The sequence below is a fragment of the Eumetopias jubatus genome, unplaced genomic scaffold, assembly GCF_037043125.1.
Source record: "Eumetopias jubatus isolate StellerSeaLion01/CBP00866 unplaced genomic scaffold, mEumJub1_p1.0 scaffold_7, whole genome shotgun sequence".
In the NCBI taxonomy this organism is placed as follows: Eukaryota; Metazoa; Chordata; class Mammalia; order Carnivora; family Otariidae; genus Eumetopias; species Eumetopias jubatus.
Window position 1 is genome coordinate 100,389,459 of NW_028274813.1, and position 12,581 is coordinate 100,402,039.

Consider the following 12,581-nt stretch of genomic DNA (forward strand, 5'->3'; position numbering starts at 1 on the left):
AGAGGCTCCCATACTGCTTGCTATGGGCTAGGTCAAGGGCGAAACCAGCCTCCTACAGCAGCCAACACACCACTCAGAGGCGGAAGCTCTGAAGTTTCCCTACCAGCAGCCTCCAGATGAAGATGCACAGGCTATGTGCAGATAGCCTTAGCCAAGGCTTCTATCAGTTAGGTGCCTTCTATCAGTTAGCAGCCAAGGCAGGGAACCAACTTCCAATTCCTCCTTCTGTGTCCCAACATTTTACAGGGTTGGGGAAGGTGTCCTTGCACCTGACTCAGTGGCAGACAAGAGAGGGCAATTCCTGCTTTCAGGAATGTGCCCAAGAATGAAAGTCTTATTGCTCCCTCTTCTTCCTTCCCTGGCTGGGGAAAAACTCCCATGACTCCAGACATGGTGGCCTTATTAGGAAAAATCTAGACATCACATTCACCCCTGTAGTGCCTACCAGTCAGAGAAGGTACAAGACCCAGCTAACTGGGGCATCTACAGAAGCCCCTAGAGTAACATCCAGAGCTCCAGAAACTATGACTTGAGAGTGTCCTTTTTATCTTTGGTAAGTCCAAACAAACAAACATCTGCCCTCCACCTAAGAATCTCCTTTTGCTCAGAGACATCAACTTCCCTACTCCTAGAAAAAAGAGGAAAATACTTATTGTTGTAGCCTGGGGATCTATATAGGACTGTGCTTGGTTTTAGTGTCCCAGGCTACCGTGGCTATTTTGCTTCTAGTGACAGTGCCCCTGTTTCACTAGGGATGGGTTTTACCCCTCTCAGCCAGTGATGAGCATGTGATTCAGCCCTGCGAGGGTTTCCTATCCCCTTGGCCACATGATTGTTTCAGGGTTAAGTACACAAACTTAGCAGGCCCTAATTGTCTCCATGAAACTTTTAAATATGAATATTGGGAAAGAAACAGGATCTTCTTTGCTAGGGTCATGAGACAAAAGCACTGGGTAAGCCAAGACCCATTGGGAGCCATTTTTTTCTCTCATATGGAGAGGCCTAAGAGTAAAGCAAACCCAAAAGAATTAGATGGGAGAAATGAAGATAGACAAAATCCTGATAATATCATTGAGACTCAGGGGGTGCCTGGGTGGCTCAGTTGCTACGCGTCTGCCTTCAGCTCAGGTCATGATCTCAGGGTCCTGGGATTGAGCCCCACATTGGGCTCTCTGTTCAGTGGGAAGCCGATTCTCCCTCTCTCACTCCCCCTGCTTGTGTTCCCTCTCTTGCTGTCTTTCTCTCTGTCAAAATAAATAAATAAAATCTCTAAAAAATACTCATAAAAAATATTTAGACTCAAGATATACCTATGCCTGAAGACAGTGTACCCCCTGACTTCCCAGCTGATCCAGCCAATACATTGCCTTTTGGCTCAAGCTAGTTTGAGTTTCTATCACTTATAACACTGAGAGTCTAGGCCTAAAGCAAAGGGAGAATGGGGTTCACACCAAATTTTGTATTAGGCTCAATTTGTATAATTATATAATGCATTGGGTCAGATATTCCTACAGAAGTCACACGTAGCTTGAAGAAGGGGAACAATGGAGGTCCTTAACCAAATTTTCTTGTTCTGTAACCCAGGCTTAGGAAAAATGGTTCTTCTGATGGACTGTGTGTTCCTTGTGAGCAGGAACCATTTTCACTTTGTGTTTCTTAGTTCCCCCAGAACCTGGTAGATGCTCAGAAATTTGGCTGAGGTGGTTTTATTTCTAACAGGTGAGAGAATGACATAGCAATTAACTACAATAAATTTAGTTACTTTTACTGAGTTCTCTCCATGTTAAGGGTGGTCCAAAATTTGGGGGTGTGTCCTAGATTGGGTTCTTCTGAAAGCAAACCCTGTAAGGACTTGGGTGCAGGTAGTCTGTCTGGGAGGAGAGAGTAGAAAGAGTGAAGAACCTACAAAGGGTACGTTCATGTGCTAGTGAATGCTGAGGCAACTGGGCTCAATCCCACTGCAGAGCTCCGAGGAACCATGGAGGGCACACCTCAGAAGGGCACCACCCTGAGAGCAGAGGCTGGAGTATTTATCCACCAACACATGACCTACATTGATCGAGGGGCACTTTCCAGAGTTCTAACCTCCCATTCTCCCAACGCGTGCGCACACACACACACACACACACACACACACACAAACTGGGTTGCACCTGTGCATGGCTGACTGGCCTTCTGCATCTTAGGGAACACTGAGCAGAAACTCTGCGGTGCATACAATGGTGTATGGAACAGTCTCCTATAGCTGTGATGAAACCAGACAAGCTGAGAGAAATGGCGTGGTGATCAAGCAGCAGCTCCAGGAAGTCAATACTCCTAATAAAATTTGGAGTTGAGATACCTAGAAAGTTAATGACATCATTGGTGGTATTCTTGGAACAAAAACACTAGAAAATTAAATGGCCTTATAAAGGCCAGGTGTAGTGTCTCCCTGGCCTGCTTCAGACTCCACAGGAAATCTTGGGCGGTATCCTCATGAGCAAGTATGACTGTGCACTTTTTCAGTTGTTCAAACAGTACTGGCCCACAAGCTTTGTAAGGGCAGGAGCTATTAGGTTTGGCTCACTGGTATATCCCTTTGTAGAACACAGTTCCTAGCACATAGCACATGTTGAATAAATATTTGTTGAGTGGATTAAACAATACTAAGAATTTTAAAAGAAGTATGGTGGGCACTATGTATTATTTCTAAGAGATTTGGGGTTAGCTGGTCCTTTATGCCACATCACTGTTTCAGTAGGCCTAAGCTTTATGAACATTGCATACCATTTGAGTCAGACAGATCATAAGCACCATTAAAGAGAATACTAAGTTTCTGGGCAGTAGGGAAGTAACATTGGACTTAAGTGATCATGTAGACAAGTGGATGGGAAAGTGGGAGTTTCACAGGAAATTTCTCAATCACAGATTACATATGGTGGCAACTCACTCTTGAAGATAATTGGAGCCTGTTAAGATGAAAATATTGGAAAAAATTGCCAAAAACTTCTTCCCTCTGCTTTCTATGTTTGTGCAATTTTTTTTAATCCCAGAGAGAAGCAATAACAGAAGAAAATATCTGTTTGTTTATTTGTTCATTCACTTAATCGATGAACATTTGAGTCCTGCTGTGTACTGGGCATTATGCTTCTGAGGGTGCAACAGTAAGCAAAACTGTTCCCTGTCCTCAGGGAACTTATAGTCTGGTGTGGAGATAGACATTAAATATTCGTGTAAATAAGTATGTAACAATATATTGTCATGGTGGCCATAAAGGTAACTACAGGACTTTATAAGAAAGTATAAGAAGAGACACTTTTGAATGGGAGTTCAGGGAAGGTCTTGGAGGAAGGGACATTTACAGTGAGATCTAAAACATGAATAGGAGTGAGCTAGGCCACGGGGAAGGGGATTAAGTCTTTTTTTTTTTTTTTAAAGATTTTATTTATTTACTCATGAGAGACAGAGAGAGAGAGAGAGAGAGAGAGGCAGAAAGAGAGAAAGGCAAAGGGAGAAGCAGGTTCCCAAGGAGCGGGGAGCCTGATGCAGGACTTGATCCCAGGACTCCAGGATCATGACCTGAGCCGAAGGCAGACACCCAACCATCTGAGCCACCCAGGTGCCCAGAAGGGGATTAAGTCTTAAGGATAGCATATGAAGAGATCCTGACAGGGGAAGGACTTGCCAAACTCAGTTCATTAAAAGAGGGCCAGAGTGGCTGGAACAAAGTAATTGAACGAGTGCAAAAGATAAAACCAGGGTTTGCCTGGGTGGCTCCGTTGGTTAAGCACTGCCTTCAACTCAGGTCATGATCCCAGGGTCCTGGGATCAAGTCCGGCATTGGGTTCCTTGCTCAGCGGGGAGCCTGCTTCTCCCTCAGCCTGCCGCTCCCCTTGCTTGTGCTCTCTCTCTCTCTTTGACAAATAAATAAATAAATAATCTTTAAAAAAAATAAAATCAGGTAAGTGAGTCAGTGTCCTTGGAGGTCACACTAAAGACTTTAGATTTTGCCCTAAAAGTAGTGGGAAGCCACTGAGGAAGTGTGAGCAGGGAAGTGCAATGCCCTTGACCAGCTGCTTGTCTTGAAGGTTAGCTGGAGAGGAAGCATGGAGGTCAGTGAGTGATCTATCTCCTTAGTTCAAAACATGACCATGGCTGGGACTAGAGTTGGGGCCAAGGAGATAAAGTGGACATGTTTGAGATGGGTTCGGGTATAGCAATGACAAGACTAACTGGATGTGGAAATGAAGAAGAGGAAGAATGCAAGGATGACTCCTTAGATTTCTGGTTCAAGTAGCAGGAGGATAGAGGTGTCAGTAACTGAGATGGGGGAGACCAGGGGACTAGCAGGTTAGGGGTGGGAGAGCCAGGGTTCACTTTGGATATACTAAGTATGAGATGGCAAATAGGGATGTCTCATGAAGATGGGTTGAGACTACAGTTAAATACCAAGGAAAGGAAAGTGAGCAAATTCACCCACCAGGATACTTCCGGCAGTTTCACATTTATTATAATTACTTATTGGTTTTATGAGAATTCTGAAATGTACTAGGTTTCTAACAACCAAGAATGGAAATGACTGGGTGTAGATTTTACAAATGGTTTGACTTCATGTTGTTTCATGACTACAGCAAGGCCCAGTCAACGATTTCCAGCCCTCTCACTTATAATGTGAATCCTTTAAACATGTATCACTGAACGCCATCTCCTTTATTTTCCCCTGAGTGGCATCTGATACACAATTTATTCTCCTTGGATCTCCACCAAGTTTCTAGTGTAGAGATGCTCACAGTATACTGACAGAGAAAATTGGAAAAAATGCACCAACATTAACAGCAGTTATCAGTAGATGGTCAGATAATTAATGATTTTTAGGTCCACTTTTTAAATTTCCATGTGTTTCATTTGAAAAACATTATTTTAATGAAAAAAAATTATTAGTTGTATGATATTGCCTTGGGGTGCTGTGCACTTATCTAGTTTATGTTCTGATTCGAAAATAAAACACAGAATTATTAGAAACACTAACTAGAAGCTAGAACTACTACATTTAGCAGCATATTTGTTGAATGGATGGGTTGTTTTCATAAAGAAATGGCTGCTTGAGATCTTATTTATTTATTTATTTCGTAGTGGTAAATTACTGCCTTAATAACTCCCTACTACTTTGTTTTTAAGCACTAGCACACATTCTTATTCTTTCTACCTAAGGAATTATAAGAAGATTTAAGAAAAAAAACACCATGGAGATTTTGTGTATTGGTGTTTATACATACATGTATACTGATATATGTATATGTATACAGATACATGTATATGTATATTAATGTGTATATGTATATAAATGTGTATATATCTACATGTGTGAATATATATATTAATTTCTGCAAGTCATTTGCAATCTGAAATGTAAAACGGTACTTTACAATGTTTATTGTAATGATTTATGGCTATGTTTACACCATGTCACAAAATCCAGTAAGTTTGTATAAAAACACAATAAAAATCGTTGCTAGGCATTGTTCAAGCAAAGCAAACGACTAGCAAATGCCCCTCCTTTTTATCCAATTGATCTCACAGTGTGCGGGTTTCTAGCCCTCCGCATGACCCATCTGCAAGAGTCCAATTAATAAGCTCACATCTATAAAGGGGTTGAGGCTACATAGCATTTTCCTACACATTCTTTCCTTCAATCCTTTCCAAAGCCTGTGAGCCAATCTGTCATGCTGACCCACCATCTTGCTGAGCTCAGCTCAGCAAAATGGGGATGATGCTATATCTACCCCACAAAGTGGCACCAGAGGCAGGACAGTATAGTTAAGCACACAGTCTTTGAAGTAAAAGAGACCCAGGGTCTGAGCCCCAGCTCTGCCGCTGACCAGCTGTGTGAGGACAAGCAAAGTACATCACCTCCCAAGTTCCCAGTTCTTTATCAATAAAGAAGGGGTGATTTCAGGGATAATGATAATAAAAGTACCTGCCTCAAAGAGCAGAGATGGCCCATGCCTAACTTACAGCAAGTGACTGATAAATGGTAAGTATCACGATGCTTGATACGTAGTACCTTGAATATATATAAGTCATTACCACGGTAGCAACTTCTCACTATATTATTGATGGAGACACTGAAATGCTAAAAGGTTAAATGATTTATTGAGTGATCACATGACTAACGAGTGTCAGCAGTCTCACTAGAACCCCTTACGCCTGACTTGTCCCTTCCTGTCCCCAGGCCCAGAGCTATGTAACGTGCCCACATGTGAGTTCTGAATAAATATTTAGTGAGATTGTGGTAACGTTCCAATTGATCCAAATATCTCCAGTCTCATAGTCAAAACTGAGCAGAAACACACACTTGAGATTCTTCCCTTCTCACTCCACCTCTCAATAAAGGGGCAAGGGGGAAGTCACTAGATTTGCCTTCCCTGAAATGCTGCTGAGGGGTACTGGCTATTGGTCATTTGCAAGCAAAATAAGCATCCTAGAAATAGGCTGCCCCCGTTACTGAAAATAAGGAATAATTTCTTCCATATCTCTCACTGCCATCAATAAAAGAGGGAGGGCTTATCATTTGCCTTTGTTTCTTGATCTATATTTGATGAAACAAGGACATTATTTTATAATTAAAAAACCAAATAGTATAAACAATAGCTTAGAAATATTAACAGAATACAAAAACACTGCTAATTACTTGTGCTAATGGACAATTACAAAATAAAACACTGAACATTTACAGTCTTTGAAGGTATCGTGGAATATATTTTGCCACCAGTGTTTTATAAATGAGAATTCTGACACTCCGAGAGGTTAGGTAAGTTGCCCAAAGACACAATAAGTGACAGGGCTGGTATCTGAACTTGGGTCAGTTGACTTTGAATTCAACAATCATGTCATTTCATCGTAACTGCCTTTTGAATGTGACCAGGATTAGTGTCACAGATGTGGGAGAACAGTCTGATCCATGTTGCATAAAGATATTCACACACTGGGAACAGTCCAATGTGATAAAAAGAAGATCAAGAGAACCAAACCCCCATTCTCCTGCCATTAAATGCCATTAAATATGTGGCCTTAGAGAAATCACATAAGCACTGAAAGCCTTGTTTTTCTTCTGCTGGACTAAACCATCTCAAAGGCCTGTTTATTTCTAAAGCTGTGTGGTTCTGTTCATTTCTATTTAATCTTAACATTTAGCTGCTACGTTTTATTGTGTAGATCTGTAGGTTCTGAAAAGAGTCAGTAAATTAGATAAAGCAAATTAACTTGGTCAGGATATTATACGAAGTTTCAAAACATTATTGAGTCTCAGAGTGCCTGGGTGGCTCAGTCAGTTAAGCATCTGCCTTTGGCTCAGGTCATGATCCCAGGGTCCTGGGAATGAGCACTGCATCGGGCTCCCTGCTCAGCAGGGAGCCTGCTTCTCCCTCTCCCTTGGCCTGCCATTCCCCCTGCTTGTGCTCTCTCTCTGTGTCAAATAAATAAATAAAATCTTTTTTAAAAGGCTTTAAAATAAAAAAAATACTATTGAGTGTTTATTAAAAGTCAATACAAAATGGCAAGTATGTGGGAAAACTGATATTCTCATGTAATTGGAGGGTAGGTAGATTGGTACAATTTGGGGTCATGGCAATTTTGGCAATTTCTATAAAAATATGACCCAGATAATCCATCTCCAGGAATTTATCCTACAGCTGTAAAAATACCCTACAGCCATATTCGCCCATGTGCATAAAAGGATATTCTCTGCAGCACTTTATATGACTGCAAAGGATTAAAAGCAACTGAAGTACCCATCAATAGAGGACTGGTTAAATAAAGATAAACCCTCAGTACATAATACTATGCAGCTATTAAGAAAAGTGAAGCAGATGGACTACACTAATATGGAAAGCTCACAAGATGTATTGCTAACTTTTCAGAGGCTGAACAGTGTGGACAGTATTTTGCTTATGGGGTATGCCGTATGTACTTGTATTTACACGGAATACCTCTGGAAGGACACAGAGACACCTAGTAACCACAGTTACCTCTGGAGACAGGAGCTGAGGGTCTGGAGGACAGAGGAGGTAAGAGACAGACTTCCTGTTTGGTAGTGTTTCACTCATTCATTCATTCATTCCTTTTTACCATGCTTATATATTGCTAATTGGATGTGTGGAGGATGGATGGTTGGATGACTGGATGAACAGACAAATGGATGGAGGAAGAGATAAGACAAAGTCAATAGAGAACTATGGTTATTACATGAAATCAGAGCAAAAAACAACTTGCTCGGACTATCATACGACCTCTAGCCAAGACCACATTCACTCGGCATAATCATACACCTTAAGAATCCGCAGTAAAAACAGCAGTAACTACCTTGTGAGCGTTTTATGTTCATCACTTCAATTAATCTACACTTCATCACCACAGAGCAACATGTTATTGCCCATAAACCTATACCTCCCTCACAGATGGATAAATTGAGGTTCAGAGAGGGGAAGTAACTCACTCAAGGACACCCAGCTTATAACAGACAGGATCAAGGTTTGAATCTAGGCTTGCTGATTGCAAAGCCTTAGTACTAACTCTATCACTGACCCAAACTGATGATGGCATTGCACACAATTACCACATCATACAAAGTGCACTTGGCCTGTCGGCAAACTGGGAAAATGTGTCCAACAGCATTCTCTCCAAGTTTTGCTTTTCACCAAGTAAAAGTACTTGGTTCATCCCAACTTTATTTGGAAGGCCAGGAAAGTTGTGCTTTGTCCCTAAGTGGCCGGATCCACAACACACAGAATAAATTCTTTTAGTAAAGCTCACCCTGTTCCTCACTAATTCCCCTTCGATTTCACCTCATGGGAAAGACTAGGGACTGGCAGACTAGTGGGCCGTCTCTGTTGCGGAGGTCCAAGCTGGTCCTGACAGGGTGCCAAGGACCTGCAATGCTGGAAGCAGCCCCTGCCAGCCGACAGCGACTCATCATTATTATTTCCTGGAAAGACCCCTTGAGACCTTGAGCCTGTTTCCAACCAGAGGATCTCTCTGGTCTGTGATATGCCCACAGGGATGCAGCAGCAGTTGCAGTATCAAGAAGCTACTGACACGGGTCTGAGATGACTGATAACAGCAGTCACACAAACAAGCCCTCAGCCACCTCTAGGAATGCAAGTAGCCACCTCGCCTCACCGGCCTCACCGGCACAATTATGGTGCTCACCTGAGCTGTCCAGGTGCAACCGCATGGGGGGCTCTGCTCCTGCTTCCCCTGCTTTCTGTGGTTTGGACACCCTAAACTGCTTTGTCTGAGAATTAGCAAGCTGCTCCAGATAAACATTGTTCTCCAGGGTTGGTTACTTTTAACATAAGCCACCAAAAATCTGTCTGAATCGTACTCCAGGCAAGTAACTCAGTATAATGCTTTGAAAAATTTTTTTTCTTTTGGCTTAGCAACAGTACATGCACTTGTGAAGCAACTGTGAATATTCAAATACTGTAATTGGAGATGATTTACATTGTTTTGAATTAACTAAAATTCCATTGTTAAGCACAAATACTGCTCCACTAAATCATCATGCTTTTAATAGGTCCACGTGAGCAGGTTACCGAGCGCATTAGGATTTATAACGCTCCTGGGGAGCTGACCACTGTATTATGCTTCCTGCTGCTAGGTAATATGCATGACACATTTCTGGACACTAATTCATTTATTTAATAGTAACAGTATGCAAAAACAGAGTTCAAAATGAGGCTGACAAAGGAGGTATAAAAGTTTTATTAATCCATAGCTAATCAAAGGCCAGTGGAAGGCATATAATGGTGGCATTTACAGACCATATCGAATGTGAATAAATTAACTTTTTGTTTCCTAAAATCTTACTAATAGGATGTATTCGACTTGAAACATTTATACTTTTAATTACAAAGGAAGGCAATTTGGAGCAGGTTTCCAGCGGCACTTTCCTTAAAAGCTACAACTTCGCATCAAGGATCAACACAAATCCTGTCATCAGCTGTTGTGTCAAATATGATCAATTACAACACAAGCTGCTTCATACTAAAAACTGCAATGTTATTTATTTTAGTGCTGCTTTAATTGCATGCTGTCAGTCATTAGAAAATTATTTTCTCCGAAAAATGAAGAGTATCTGTTTTTCTCCCATCGCTCTGATCACAACACAAAGCATAGAAGCAGGTAGCATAATGCCTCTTCTAGAAAACCTTTTTTTACAGTTTGATCGCTCAGTTTTGCAACAAATCAGAGCAAAGCAAGAAAGAGAGTTTGAAGTACAAGCAAAGGAGAACATCGGGGAAGACCAAGAAACACTGAAGTGTGTGGGAGGATCATTCCCCTGACATAGTTCAGCAGCATATGTTGGGAGAATATTTGCTCAACATTTGTAAATAGAAACAAAAAAATGAAGACATCTAAAACATGATCCTCTCTCCATTCTAGAATTCTACCCACATTCTATTGCTCAGAGCATTTTGTAGCAATCAGCTAGTTCTTACATAATAACCTGAGCGTTGTTCTCATACTGAAGGTAAGAAAGAGATCCTAGAACTATCCATGGCAGTCGTTTCCTGAGTGATTTTGCAGAGCATAAGCTAAAGAGCTTCTGGATATTAGGAGGGCTTATATTAAAGAAGGGTTCCATGGTCAAATGAGTTTGGGGAATGCTGGATTAAACAGAGCTGTGTTAACATGTATCTTCACTTTAGGTTTTCTCACAGCCTTTAATACACTAAGGGACACTGTAAAACTCCAAGAGGAGGATATGGTATGAAGTATTTCCCAAATTTATTTGATTGTGGAATTTTTACCGAAAAGGGAAAAGGAGACACATTCTAAAATCCAAGGCTTAAGGTTCATACTGACAATTAGGAAACATACCAATGGATCTTAAATCTTTCCTGGAGGGTCTCCAAATTCTGCCCTCACCACCCCTCTCTGCTACCTATTGAGAGAAGCCCACCCCCATCTCTACCTCAGGAACTTTACAGTCAGTGCCAAAATCCATACCCATACCCCTTAGTACACGCACATACAATCCTATCACCAGTATCTTAACCTCTAACCCAGAAGTTCCTGCAAATACTTGTTAGTCACTTTGGGAGAAGTAACAATTTTTAATACAGTACAAAAGATATACATTATGCTTTATTTTATACACAGGGGATGCACTCAGAGCAATAGGCCCGAAAGGGTGGTAAATATTTCATGTTCATCATAAAGCTTACAACAATCTCTATTGCTCTTTAATCAGGCACCCATGGGTATCAGACAAAAAATAAATAGCCCCCACCCCCAGGATCACTGTTGTATTTTGGCACCAAGATATGACTCATTCAAAAAAGCATTGGGATGCTACTAAAACACTATTAGAGTTAGTAAGTAAGCTTAATAAGGCCACAGGAGATGAGTATTAAGACATCAATTGTATTTCTATATACTAACAATGAACAACTGGAAAAAAATTAAAACAGTACTATTTACAGTAGCATTACAAAGTGGGGATAAATCTAACAAAATAAGTGCAAGAGCTGCGAGCCAGGAACTACCAAATGTCAATGGGAGAGATGAAAAAGGGCCAAAAGAAATAGAGAGCTGTATTGTGTTCATAAAATGCAAGACTCAAGATTAAGATCTTAATTCTCTCCAAACTGATCTTTATGATTATCAAAATCCCAGTCAGAACATCAACAAGTATTTTGGTAGAAATTAACAAGCTGATTCTAAAACTGATATGGAAAAGCAAAGGATCTAGAATGGCCAAATGATTTTGAAAAGAAGAATAAAATCGGAAGACATTCACTAATTGATCTCAAGACTTATTACTCTAAAGCTATAAGAATCAAGACAGTGTAATATTGACATAAGGATAGACATGTAGATGAATGGAAAGTCCAGAAACTGACCCACAGAAATATGGTCAATTGCTAATCAACAAAGGTGCTAAGATAACTCAATGGAGAAAGTCTTTTCAACAATGGTACTGGAATGATTAGATGCAACTGAATGTCAAAAAATGAACCTTCATCATTTCTTCATACTATATATAAAAATTAACTTGAGATGGGGTGAATGGGTGGCTCAGTCGGTTAAAGTGCTTGCCTTCAGATCAAGTCATGATCCCAGGGTCCTGGGATCTAGCCCCACGTCCAGCTCCCAGCCTGCTTTTCCCTCTCCCTCTGCTGCTCCCCCTGCTTGTGTGCTCTCTCTAATAAATAAATAAATAAAATCTTTAAAAAAATTAACTTGAGGTGAATCATAGACATATAAGTGAAACCTAAAACTACAAAACTTCTAGAAGAAATACATGACCTTAGGTTAGGTAAAGCTTTCTTAGAACACAAAGAGCACAAACCATAGAAGAAAAAAACCCGGCAAATTAGATTATCAATATTAAAAATGTTTGTTCTTCTAAACACTCAGTTATGAAAATGAAATGGCAAGCTACAAGACTAGGAAAAATATTTGCAAGACAAATATCCGATAAGGGATTTGTATCCAGAATATTAAAAAAAACTCTTATAAATTAATAATAATAAAACAAATGAATCAATTTTTTAAATGAGCAAAAATGTGAACAGATACCTCACCAAAGAAGAGAT